The sequence below is a fragment of the Daphnia pulex genome, chromosome 9, assembly GCF_021134715.1.
Source record: "Daphnia pulex isolate KAP4 chromosome 9, ASM2113471v1".
Taxonomy (NCBI): domain Eukaryota; kingdom Metazoa; phylum Arthropoda; class Branchiopoda; order Diplostraca; family Daphniidae; genus Daphnia; species Daphnia pulex.
In genome coordinates this window covers 472,697-486,068 of record NC_060025.1, presented here as the reverse complement: position 1 = coordinate 486,068, position 13,372 = coordinate 472,697, and the positions used below count along the sequence as shown (strand labels likewise).

At 39.9% G+C, this 13,372-nt stretch overlaps 1 long non-coding RNA gene across 1 annotated transcript; it reads left to right on the top strand.

Moving 5' to 3' along the window:
- Positions 1-4,708: 4,708 nt before the first annotated feature.
- Positions 4,709-5,510, top strand: LOC124202000. The gene is made up of 3 exons (XR_006877842.1): positions 4,709-5,012; positions 5,075-5,171; positions 5,373-5,510. It is a non-coding gene; the product is annotated as an uncharacterized LOC124202000 (long non-coding RNA).
- Positions 5,511-13,372: the final 7,862 nt, after the last annotated feature.

Below are 13,372 nucleotides of genomic sequence, written 5' to 3'. Positions count from 1 at the left end.
TAAGTGCATCTTGGCTTCATTTCGTTGATTTTTTTAGCCTTTGATTTGATGTCAATATGAAAAAGGGTCCCAGTCCGTGATGTGCTCTCGCTCTGATGATTTTCTTTCAGACGTCGTCATTTTCTTGATGCCATTTTGTGTATTTTTTTTTCATTTCTATTTGATGATGCCGCATTTGTGTGCGTTAGTCGTCTTATATTATTGGTCCATCTAGGAGACAAGCATCTGCGATCTCGTCAAATCTACCGAGAGACGTAATGATACGACGACGAGTTGATCGTTATAATATTTGCTGGAAATGTATACTTATATACTCCTCTGCTTTCAGAATTTAACTTTAATTTCTTTTGAAACTGGCTGCCAAGTTGTCTTGCAGGATGATTATACGACATTAAAATCTGTGTATCGATATGGTTCATCATCTGATGCGGGAGAAATATATAGACGTTTCGTGACAATAAATATCGTGACGTCTGTGACGTCAATGCCCAATTGTGTGTTGGTCCTATAGTCTGGGATGAACAATCGAATATTTTGTTTGTGTGAACGATTCCCTGGAAAGGATTCCCCATTACACAAGTATACAAGAGCTAATGATGGCTGTGCCAGCATTATAAACCAGCACAGCCCAGCATGTAGTGGAATACAAAGATATTTATTTCTATATACTATAAATATGTAGGCCTGATGTGTAGCCTATCAGATCAGATGTTTAGAAATCTGGGTGGTCCAGGCCGGGAACCATTGTGAAGAGTAAATCATCCAGATGAGATCGACATTTTTGATGGTTACAACCTAATTTTGATTGCGATTTTTATTCAAAATTTTAATTACCAATTTTTTTGGTTAAATTATTTCATATTTCAATATTTGTATTTATTATTATTTTATTAATTAATTTTAATATTTTTTATTTTTTACTTGATTTTTATTTATTTAAATATTTTATTGTAATTCTTTTAATCACCAATTCTACCGTTAGTGCTGCATTGTGTTGGGCTAAGGCCTAAAAAGGGAAACTTCCAAGGACTGTGGTGAGCCCAACAACAGTATAAAAGGATAGCCAATATGTCTGGCTGTTGCTGTAGAGTTTCACGCCGTCTTATTACATTTACTCGTCTCTGCTATAGGCCTATTATGGTGTGAGGCTTTATGTAGGAGCGTGCATGTCAGATGTAGATAATAATAGTTCTCTCCAGAAACAAGAAGAAAAAAGGGGACGGCCGGGCTGCTGCGTGCTGCTGGTCTACTCAGATAAAAACTCTTATATTTTCTCCCCCGGATATTCTTTTTTCGTTGGTATGGCTGTAGAAATCGCCTCACATTACTCGCTACTGTATTAGTCTATAGCCCAAACTTTCTGCTGTATTATACTGCTTGTTTGGGGGAGAATACTATAATACGACGTCATACACTTTCTGGCTGGACCCTTTTGCTGCCGTCCGTCCATCAGCTCGTTAACGATCACCACCACCACGGTCGTCGTTGTTTTGTTGTTTGGTGTTGGCGCGTCGGGCTATTATATCCGACGCGTCTAGCTCCCACTTAATAGCCTATATGTATATATGTACATGTATAGGCACAGACGCCAAAAAGTCGTCCCTCCATTAGCTCTATATAGAGGCTATAGAGCACATATAGTCTGATGACAACAGTCTAATTCGTTGTCGGACTATCTTTTTTCTTATCTCAGACCGACGGGCCCATTTATAATATCAAAGGACTATGTGTGTGGAGAGACTATTGCGTCGCTTTTTATATGATGTAACGGATGATAAGTATTATATGTTTATTTAACAAAAGAAAATGATTGTTTATAAGAGTTAATACACTGACTAAATCATTGAGCTCTGTATTATATACGAGTCAATCTATGCAAATGGAGTGGGAGAGGATGAAAGAGAATGTTCTATTTGCATCAGGTATATCATAAAATCAAGATGAGAACTCTTATAAACTTTTTTATTTTTTATTTGTTGAATTCTCATTTTTTATTTCTTTTAGTTTTTATAGATCAGAAGAGTTTATATAACCAACAAATTAGGCACGATCCACTGGTCATTGAAGTTGGCTGAGAGATCACGGATATATATTAGCCTACATATATCCAATCACTTGTTGTTGGAGAAGCAACTTTTTCTTGGGATTTTTTTCTTCTTTTTATATTGCCCTTTAGATATTCCCATCAAAGAAATTAGTTTTTCTTTTTCTATACAAGAGGATGGTAGGTATATGAAGCCTATCAATGTAATAGGCCGTTCTTATATATTTAAACACGGCGGGCAAGTCCGACCGAATAGAACTAATATGCTGCCGCGCACAGTTGGTAGTGCTGCTAAGGACGACGACTTCGATTTTTAGATTTAAAAAGAGAAGAAAAAGTCGAGAAAATTGATCACGGCAACGTTTGTGAATATAAAACAGCCAGCAGTAGGCCTATAGTCTCACAGGATTATATAATTTTCATTTCTCCAATTATTCGACATTTTGTGCGATGGAGCGAAGTTTCAGCAGAGCAACACCCCCAACTGGAAAACTTGTTTTATATTAAGTATAAATATATTCCTTAATGCTATATGTGCTGGATATTTAATTGCTGCAGAGGGGAAATAAAATAGAGAGCAAGGGAAATCACGCGCTTGGTTGACTTTCGATCAAGCCCAACTGCAACACAACCTTTAACTATAAATTTATATTATACTATATAATATGTAAGAGGTATAGGCGGACATGAAGAACCGCGTAGCGAAATTGTGCAACTTAAATTTATTGTGTTAAATAAATAATTCAATGTCGACACACGCCGTATTAGACACGGCGGTTTGCTGATAATGATGACAATATCCCCCCGCAATATTCCGACAGATGGTCACTGAGAATTTTAGTTTTTTAGTTGGTATAGCAGATCCTATATACATGTTTATTTGTTATAATATTATCACCCCCCTTGAATTAAAGGACTATTCAGAGTGTGTTATTTTTTGTGTGTTATAAGCAGGTATTACTTACACATGATTGAAATCAATGATTTGCAGTCATTGGCTGGTGCTGCTTATTATTAAGTATATAATAAGAAACATCATCACTGCCGAGAGGGCTGATGGATATTTTATAGCGGGCCGGCCTCTGCCTATATTATTGGAATGAATGTGCATACGCTTGGCTTAACCCAGCACCGCTCTTCATCAAGAAAAGAGAGAACAAATCAATTGATGAAAAAAATATATATTTATATAGAATAAAAGATGATGGGGGGGAGCCCCGAAAAAATTCTCCGTTCATAGACTCTCACCCCCCGTGTCACCATATAAAATGTCTGTTTTTTTACTTCTCTCCATATCCTTTTTTTCTTATAGCCCTGTGCATGTACATTCCCCTTGGTGCTATGACGTTTTCACGGAGCTTGTCATCAGCTATAGGCATTTTAAGCTCCTCCAAGTCAGCAGCATCTGACCCCCAAATGAGGCACTGAGTGAGATCTATGATCTTTTTCTCTTCTATACTATACTATACATCCATCACACACAATAGGTCTATATATATATGTACACGTACAAAGAGAGAGAGAGTCAGTTCTATTCTATTCGACCGTTTTCTGGCGAGGTTCGACATTCTTTTGGGCGCTATCCCCCCTCTATACTTTGATGATGGGAGAGGTTCTGCTCCTAGTCTGACCTCACTTCAATCTGAAGAATTTGCCGCTCTGTGGAATATATGTAGGACGACCATCATACTATGGGGCTTTTCATTCATTGATGGGAAAACTGTTGACAAGAGATTGTCGTTACGGTCTCAGCACTGACTTTCATCTCCCAGTAAAAAATAAAAAAATAAAAGCTGTTTCTTATTATTTGAGTTTGGGGGTATATGTCATTCAAAGGCATTGTGTGTTTACTAAGAATCGTATATTTGAAGTGGTTGGCCAAGAGAAGTTGAACAAGTTGTATGCTGTTATGGTGAGCCTGTATACTATACGTGTTGGAAGGTCACACCGCAAAAGAATATATCGATCGATTTTGATAAAAAAAGGGAAATAGAATGGATAGACTTTGGCTGCTGCTACAAGATGTCCATAAAACTTAACAATCTCTTCTCCCATTTTTTTAAAGGGGGGTCTGCATGAGAATCTGCGGTGTGCTGATAGACGGGATGTATGGCCTTATATAATAGACATAAAAGAGGGTGAGTATAGGCAGAAGGGGGTATACCCTCCGTTAATAGAGTCGTTTATTCCCGTGTTTTCTGGCTGCGCCTCGTTATCGGACGCCTACATGTTATATTGCTATACAGTGCATAGACTATATGTTGGAGAGGGTGTTTTGTTGTTGTGTTGTTGGCTAATATATACGGCGTATATATAAAACAGGGGGAGATGTAAAATAGCCTAAAAGAAAGCCAAAAATAAAGAGAAAAGAAGAGGCCGTTACATACAAGAATATATTTGATGTAGGCAGACTGGCGTGATATCGACACGATTTGCATGACAAAATAAGAAAAAGAGAGGAAAATTCAATTTCCCACGCCCTCTTTTTATTATAATACAATGTGCAGCTTGCGCACTATATTTGTATTACTCGTTAGAGTATAAACAGAGATCGCAAAGGGAATCGATTTTTAAAAAATAATTTCTATCGATATCTTAAGATGACTAATTAGAAAATTTGAATATTAGTGTCGTCTGCTCTCGTTTTGTTACTCGAGGCGAGTTTCGAAAAAGAGACAAAAATGGAGGATTCTGCGAAGATTACAAAGAAAATGGAACCATCACTTTGTTGTAAACGTACGTGGCTGCACGAGAAATAAAATCTGAAACAAATAAAATTCTACACAAAATGTGAGCGTCGTGTGATCAACAAACTCTGGTTTCCATGCTCTCCACTCCAGGCTGTTTGGCGGGAAAATGTTACCAAGAATAGAAAAGCAATGATTGTGGAAGTTTTTAAGAGAGATTTGAGCTTAACAAGTTTCAAATTTGTGGAAATTTTGATTCCTGAGAATAGCATTTATATCATGTAAGCTCCCATGTCGATGCCTAGTATTTTGTTTGCACAATGTAACCCTTTCCTTTGTGCAGGTTTTAGGCCAGAGCCAGCCATCATAACAAGATATTCAAGGTTTTCCTGTGCTGCTATTGACCTGTCGTCACCATTAATCTCAGGGTCATCACTTGGGTAATGGTTTGTCTTCGTCTATTATCACTGTGAACTGCTAGACATTAGAATAATGATGCATGACTTGCATAATTGCAGTGTATTACATCTAAACCTTCAATTCTCTTATTTATTAACAATTAGGGTTTACTCAGTGTCTCATATTCAACTGTTGCTGACTTGATTCTGTTAATATTTTTTCGCAACTCATTTTCCATTTAGATAAACAGCATCCGTTCCATTGGAGAAACTACCCAGATGTCAATCAAGTTATGGATGTCTTCTCCCCCTTTTCTTTAAATGTCCTCGTGTACGCCCATGCGAGTGTGGGTGTATTCACGAGGACACCCTTTTTATCCTATTCCGTCTGGTGTGTAATTCAACTTTTCAGCTGATGGATGGATGGATGACGCACATTGCCAATGGATGTCTGGCCGTATTTTCCAGTAATAAAGGTAGGAAAACTATCTCCCTATTCCTCCTTTTTGACTAGTGGGGGGCGTCAATTATAAATCTTTACGTAGTCACAGATTATTCCTATTCACGATTTCACAATTATTCCTGAGCTAGGCCTCTTGCCGTTTCTTTTTCCCACCAGTAAAGATTTCTTTCAAAACAAACTTGTTTGTCGAACGACTGCAGATCAGGCCCCATTTTGTACCTCACAACTTTGTCTGTGGGTTAAACAATCCAATTCGAAAACATTTGAACATTTTGTGACCTGCCGACACACGGGCACCTCCCCTGTTTGTTTGGGTTTACCCTACACCCATTTGATTTTCTTATTGATCAATTGCGACTTTTCTTCCACAAAACAAGAAACATTAAATTTAAAAACATTAACAGACACACAATCAGTACCCAATAAAGATTGGTGAATGAGAAATAGTGTTGTTTCTAAAAGCGTCCATTCGAAATGATTAAAAATCAATTAAATATTAAATTCCCATTTAAATATCCCCGTCGGGCTTGTACGACGGCAACTCATCAAACAAGTTTTTTTTTTTGTTTTTAAAAAGGGGCCGTACACACTGTCTCCTGATGGAAACCCAATACGCCTGTAACACCGAGGGATTCGTATATATACTGCATATTCACTGGAATTATTATTATCTTTTGAAGGCGCGATGAAACTGTATAGGCGCCAGCCAGGACGACAGACATTAGCTTTTTCCTACCATCAGAATAATATGTTATTTAAAAAATAAATAAATAAAAATGTATACAAGAATATATAGGGAAAAGGGGGGAGGGTTGAAAGAGTACGAGCGTTACAATCACCACACTAGGGCTCGCGCGCTATCACGCCTTTGATCTCGGCGCGTGTAATTCGAACCTGATAAAACTATAGGTTTTAGATTAAGTAGTAGCAGCGCTGCTGCTGGGCACAGCAGCAAAAGGCGCACAGGGAATTTCGGTCGCGTTCTATACCTAATAATAATACTATGGCTATATGTACATTTGTTTTTGACACGCCAACATGTACAGTATAAGGGGACCGGCGCCCCATCACAAGTCTCAGCTTTTGGACAAAGTGACAGGTTGTATATATTATCATTCACATGTTCTGGTTCACCCCGGCGATAAATATCGCTACACATATCCCAGCACCACAACATATGGCACACATCAGAGCTCTCCGGGAACACAACCAAAAACATTTCATAATTCACGTTGTCCAGGGGGATTTTCTCTTTCAAAAATTGGTGGAAAAAATTCAATGTCCGTCTAATAATAATAATAAGAAAAAGTCATTTTAGGCCTTTTTGTAATAAGAAGTTGAAGGGCCTCGGCGCACTCCCGACGCTGACTGGTCAAGTCGAGTGGAAAGCGACGCTCAAAGTGATGTTGCGTTTTATATATATGTTAGTTTCTACACATGTGATGGGTCCAGCGGACTATGTGTGTAGACTGCGTATAGATGATTAGGCCCGCCGAGTAAATGACGTTACAGTTGTATAATAATAAAAACAGATATAATATATAGATGGAGAAATTGTATTTCGGCGACCTTAATTCAGGACATATAGGGCAGGAGAGAGAGAAACGTGCATCAATCGGAAAAAGGTGGTGGTGGTGGTGGGGGTCTCGGTCAATTCGATTTCCAGCTCAGACGATGGCGACGATATTTGTGGGGTCCACGCTTGTGAGATTGTGATTTTTTAGATTTATTTTTATTTCTAATACATCGTCGGGGGAGTATACTATGCTGTGTGTGGGCTCTATATAGGGAGAGATGGGCGGCCAGATAGAGGGGCGTTATCAGATCAAGTATCCAATTCGCAATAATGCTCTTTGCCACTCGAGCGCGTTGCTCGGCCCTCGGTCGAAATTCGTCGCGCCCGTCTGTCGCCCATTCCACACACAGTCGACACCTCCAGCCCTTTCCCCCTATGTACATGTACAAATAGAGAAGCAAAAAAAACCTGCTGCTTTTGGTATACTGAATGACGTCTGTAGGCCTATAACGAATTATAATTCACGCAAGAATTCATTCATTATTACATAAGACTGGTCTAAAACCCTGGCATAAGCTAATTTTTGTCATACTCGAGTCGCATAATCTATAAGAATAGAATAAATGTGATATGAAAAGTCAATCTGGGTTCACGCTCGAGCCGCTTTGAATAATGAACTCAACGGTTGCTGCTGCTGCTCATTGACATCTCATTCAATATTCGATCTATGTACAGTACTCTCTCGTGTAAGCATGTCTAAATATATACAAGTCCTCAGGCACGTGCTTTCAAGAGATCTCAGCGTGTGGCTTAGAGCTCTTAGAGTCGTTGTAATAATAATAATAATATAATAGTTCTTTTATTTTTCTTTTAGTCTCTCTCTTATATATGCTGTGATGGGGGAAATTCTCGTATCAATTTGTATTAAAACAGCGTGTGTGTATAGGCTGCAGCAGCAGTTGCTCTATGCGAAACTCTATGATGAGAATGGAATGATGATAATGAAAAAGACCGGCGACGTGTACAGAATAGGAAGAAGAAGAAGAAGAAGAGGAATAATAATATCTATAGGAAGAAAAATACGAAAAAATAGAAGAAAAGGAAAAATCCCCCCTTGATTCGAGTTCATCACTGCGAGAGCCGAGAGGTTTTTTTTTTTTATTTTTTGGGTAGAGCCAATGATCTTTTATGCAGCCGCAGTCAAGTGTGCAGAAGGTTGTGACGTGATTTCATAGGACGGTGAGCTCATTGAGCCGAGGGGTTGTTTCATCCACACAGCACATCGCTCCAACAGGGAAAACAGAGGGAAGAACCAGCAACAACAGCAGCAGAGCGCCAGTCTGAGAGGGTCTATAGTCCATTGTCGAGAGATGCCGGCGCATAGTTTCCATTCTCTTTGGGAGAGCCTCAGCGCACAGTCGTCCTCATATTCTATCCGTTATATAGTCAGCTCGTCCTCTTCTTCTTTGATGGAAAACGTTATGTACCAGTCGACCATGAGAGGAGCCGACCTTTTCTGCCCACAAAAGACCCTTTTAAAAATTGAATAAATATCCATCATAATTCATAAATACACACACAAACATTCAGCACACACACGGACGGGGTGGTGTGCGGATGTATTTTAGATGTGACGTCCTTTGCGCAGGATCTTTCCAGCACGTAGAAAATAGACAAGAAAGAGAATATAATAAGGAAAAACATGACTGAATCACGTCTATTCCGCTTCACTGACAAGCTATATGTTTTTCTCTTTTATGATGTGTGTATAGTGGTTGACGTCCATAAGATCGGCCGTTATAATCAAACAATAACTCTGTGTATACGGTCCGCCCCTTTTGTTTCCTTGCGTCTTGCCTTTTATTATTCGATTTCATTTGACGTAATGTTTCAGGCATTAGAGCTCATGTGCTTTCAAACAGAATAGGGGGGCAGACATATGGATGCGGACCTCATTATTATATCTTTGTCTCTATAACTGACAAATTTGGAGCTTAGTTTCATTTCGTTTGTTTTTCCGTTTTCAATTTTAGTTGGGAGCCAGTTGCTCAAAAAACATATCGGACGACAAGGGATTCAGTTATATGGGTCCTCCATTATATATCTGTGTGTGTGTACAGGGGGGGGCTGCGTGTCTAGCAAATTGAAACATCAAAGACGATACTGCTAAGACGAGAGGGCCATTGTTGGCTCTTCTTTTTCTCTCCCTTTGATGTTTGTTTCGTTTTCTGGACTGCACGGAATAAATAGAAGGAAGACGTCGTATAGGAGAGAAAAAAACAACCGTCAAGGAGCAGCCAAACTTCTTGTATAGCGAAACATGTTAAGTTTCTCTATATATACTATCCGTGCACAGCTCACATATTGTCGTCGTTATTAAACACACACAAGAAAATCAAAGCCTCTAAAATGTCAAAATCCCTGCCGATTTCTTCGTTTTTATTTTATTTTTGTATACCTATACAGACGTATTAGAGATCCCAGGGTGCTGTCCCAGGTTGTATTTTTGTGTTGGAGACGGCCGACTAATCCTTTCGACACTGTACCCCTTTTTTCTTCTTCTTCTTCTTCTTTCAAGAGATGAAGATATAGAGACCTTGTATATGTATAGAGAGTATACCGTTTGGGTTTGCTATTGAACCTGCCAATTTCCTTGACGGCATAGAGCTCTCGTAGGGCCGCCGGTTATTTCTTTTGTCCATCACCATCAATGGAAATCAGTAAATAATGGGGGGACAAAATGCATGGGACATATTCTCGGCCAGAAGATGTAGACATTTTTTATTTTTTTCAAAGAGAACAGAAGCTCATACCGTCTTCTTCTTCTAGGTTTTTCTCTTCATTCTATTCCCACCGCGAGCGATTGGCTATAGACTGTGCCGCATTGAAAACCAGGAGACGACACACCTGTTTGTCGGCCGGCTGGCGCATTCCAATCGTCCAACAAATCAATGAAATAAAGGTACGGAAATTTATTTTTATTAAGGGTATAGTTGTCTGCTGGGCAATGATTATGATATACCAAATCTATAGGGAATAGATAAATTTTAGTTGATATATTTATTGGGCGCCATGGGTCGAGCCCTTCTTCATCTTGTTTTGTGTTTGTTTTTCCACGCTATATTCGGAGGGTAATAAATACGGCAGGGAGTGGACGATATAGGTGGTGGGCTCCGTGTATTAATAGTGGGCTCCACTGCCATGCTTGAGCGAATATCGAGTGTATACACACACACACATCGGAGCCAATAATATGTATCCCATTTACTCTGCACCCAGCCTAAAGAAAAATACCATCGAAAGGGAAATTGGTGGCCCAGCATGTACATATAAGAAGTAAAAAGGGGTATGTACTATACATGGGTCTGAACAGTGTGAGCTCTGTTTGTTGCGACAATGAGGCATTATCGAGCCCATTGTGTGATGGGCCAGCATAGGAGAAGCGACGGCCGAGGGAATAATAATAAATCTATCTATAGAGAAAAGGGTGGGATATTTGGGAATGAAACACATCATCTCCCATGTATACTTACATGGGAGAAATTTGTTTTATGCTTGGCATAGGTTTCTATATATTTCGTCGCGAACAAATTCATTTTTTGGGTTCCATTGATGTACGGCTGCGAGTTGCCGATGGCAATAAGTTTTGCCGATATACATAGGAGACGAAAAAAAAAGGTGTCGCATCTCCCGCTGTGCGACCATCAGCTGACAAACACACAAGTTTGAGCTATACACGCATTTAAAAAGAAACCCCTTAAAGAAATAATACCAAAAAGTAGGAGGGACGCGATCGTCGGCCTCTATCTCCGGTTTCAGATAAATGGCAAGCCGCAGTCACAAAAGGGTTTGGCTAATGAATATAACTGAATAAGCCGAATCTCTCTATACTCCACTGCTGCTGATCCACATACCTCATCATAGTATATAGGAAACAACAAGGGATCACACGCGCATTGTACAAATCAAACGAGGAAAAAATGTTGACAAGCCGACATCAGCAGCAGCAAACAACGTGCATGTAGTGATGGGATGAGAGCGGCTCAGAGCCCCAAAAAGGAAAGAAAAATCGGCTGTGTTCCGATCGCCGGCCGCTTTTGCTGGTCAAAAAGGATATATAGTCTCTCTTGTTTGTTTTGTTGTAGTATATGTTGGAAAAATATATTTCATTTCTTTCTTTCTCTATCTATAAGGTGGACCGGCCTACACACGTAAATGTAATGGGCGACAAACATTTCCCTTGGAGACCTGTATACCTATATGCGTTTCCGACGACGCCTTGTGTGTGTTTGTTTGCTGCTGGAGGATTCCGTCGACCAGCACAAGAGAACCCCGGCATCAACTCGGCTGTGTACGTATTTTCAAGAGTTTTTTCTGGTTGTCCATCGGAGCGTGAATACATCGGCCAGGCACATCAGCAGCGGCCACAAAGGCGCCATAGTGTCGGCTCCTCTTCTTCTTCGACAAAGTTTTTTGATGATTTTTTCTTTTTCTTTCCTTGTTTGTGCCATTCTCTTTTTCTGCCTCCCTTAATGAGATTCCTCCATATTATAGTATATACAATTGGATTGAAATATTGCCAATGAGAGGCTGCTGCTGTGTACATGTAGAAGATGTGACATGGATTCGGGCTCCTCCTGATGGGTTCTTAATATTTAAATGTACAGAATAGACACTCGCATGTATTCAGATTTATTTGGGCTAAGAGAGACTGTACGGAGACACGATGCCTATATATGCGGAGAGCAATGATGCTAGAGATTGTCAGGCAATGTCCAAGTATAAATACATATACATGTACATGTATATAGGAATAGATATAAGAGCAGAGAGCGAGGAGGGCAAGGTGAAGAAAAGCCAGCACAGCCGACGGGAGGACTATCTCTCGGTTGCGGCACTATATCTACGAGTTGAATGGCGTGACGAGATTCGAGTTGACGTGGCTCGTTATTCGGCTGGCTTGGCGAATCGACCGGACAGGCACTGGGGTAATTTCCAGACGCCATCTTGACTCGTCGTCACCTGAACCAAACCAGCGGAAGAAACATCATCCCACAAACTCTCTCTCCCCCTCCTCGTCGTCTTATACTATGCATCTTGCCTTTGCCTATATATCCATGTGCACTCCCAACTCTGTATATAGTAGATCCTGGAACACTCACTGCACCACTCATCCCTCCTTTTGCCTTTTCTTTCCATATTTTTTCATCTTTCCATCCGCCTCGGCCCTGTGTGATGCCATTTCAACCTTTCCAGACGTCTATACGGTCGGCATAAAATGAAACAGCACACAAAACAAAAAGAATAAGTTTCTCTCGACACTCTCTAGTCATCCACAAAATATCTTCTCAAAACAAACCATGTACCGCACCCTAAAAAAAAACAACCAAAAATGCGAGGTTGTATCAATCCTGCGAGCGGATCTCTCATCAACTTTCCCCACGGACAGCGCATCAGCAAGGCATTCCAAACTTATTACTTCGCCATTTGCATTTTTTAAAATCTGTTGTGGGCCTTTTGTTTCCAATGAGTTCTTGACATTGTCCTCCTTAGTTCCTTTATTAGATTCCATTGTTGCTAGCACTAGATATAACAGCGTCTGGAAATGATAATGGCAGACAAGTCAGTAATGGATTATTACAGAGGGTTTGTGGCGTATATGGAATGACATAAGAATAAACCTTAAATTAAAAAGGTTGAATTCAAATTTATTTTTCGATACATTTCAATGCAGGAATTAATCATTATTCAGGCTTAGAATAATGCCACAACCAGGTGGCTTATTCAATCGGTCATAGATTTGATCAATTAGATTTGAAATGGCGTGTTTTTAACTTAAGCACTTCATTATTTCATTCAGTAGCTTGACGCCTTCGCCATCTAGGGTGGGGAATTTCAAACAATTTGTTTTTAACTGTAAAATTAGTGCCCCTTAAACCGTTAACGATTTAGTTAGTGTAAGTTTTACGCCCTGAAGAATCATAGTCTGGGAGCTGGGTGACCAAAAAATGATTTTTGTTTAGCAAAAGGTTTGAGGCTAAAATGTGGTTAGGGGGGGTATGACACACACGAAAAGCCACGTCTGTCGACTGGCGGCCGAGGCGTTCAAGCGTGACGCGATCCCGAAATCGGCGTGAACGGTAAAAAAATCAACTTTGTTTAGCAAGCCCAAATTATATCTTAAAAAATAGAGGGATATCAACTTTATTTAGTTTCCGACAGACAGACGTCATAATCTGGGGCCTTGGGGCCATCAGACGTCGG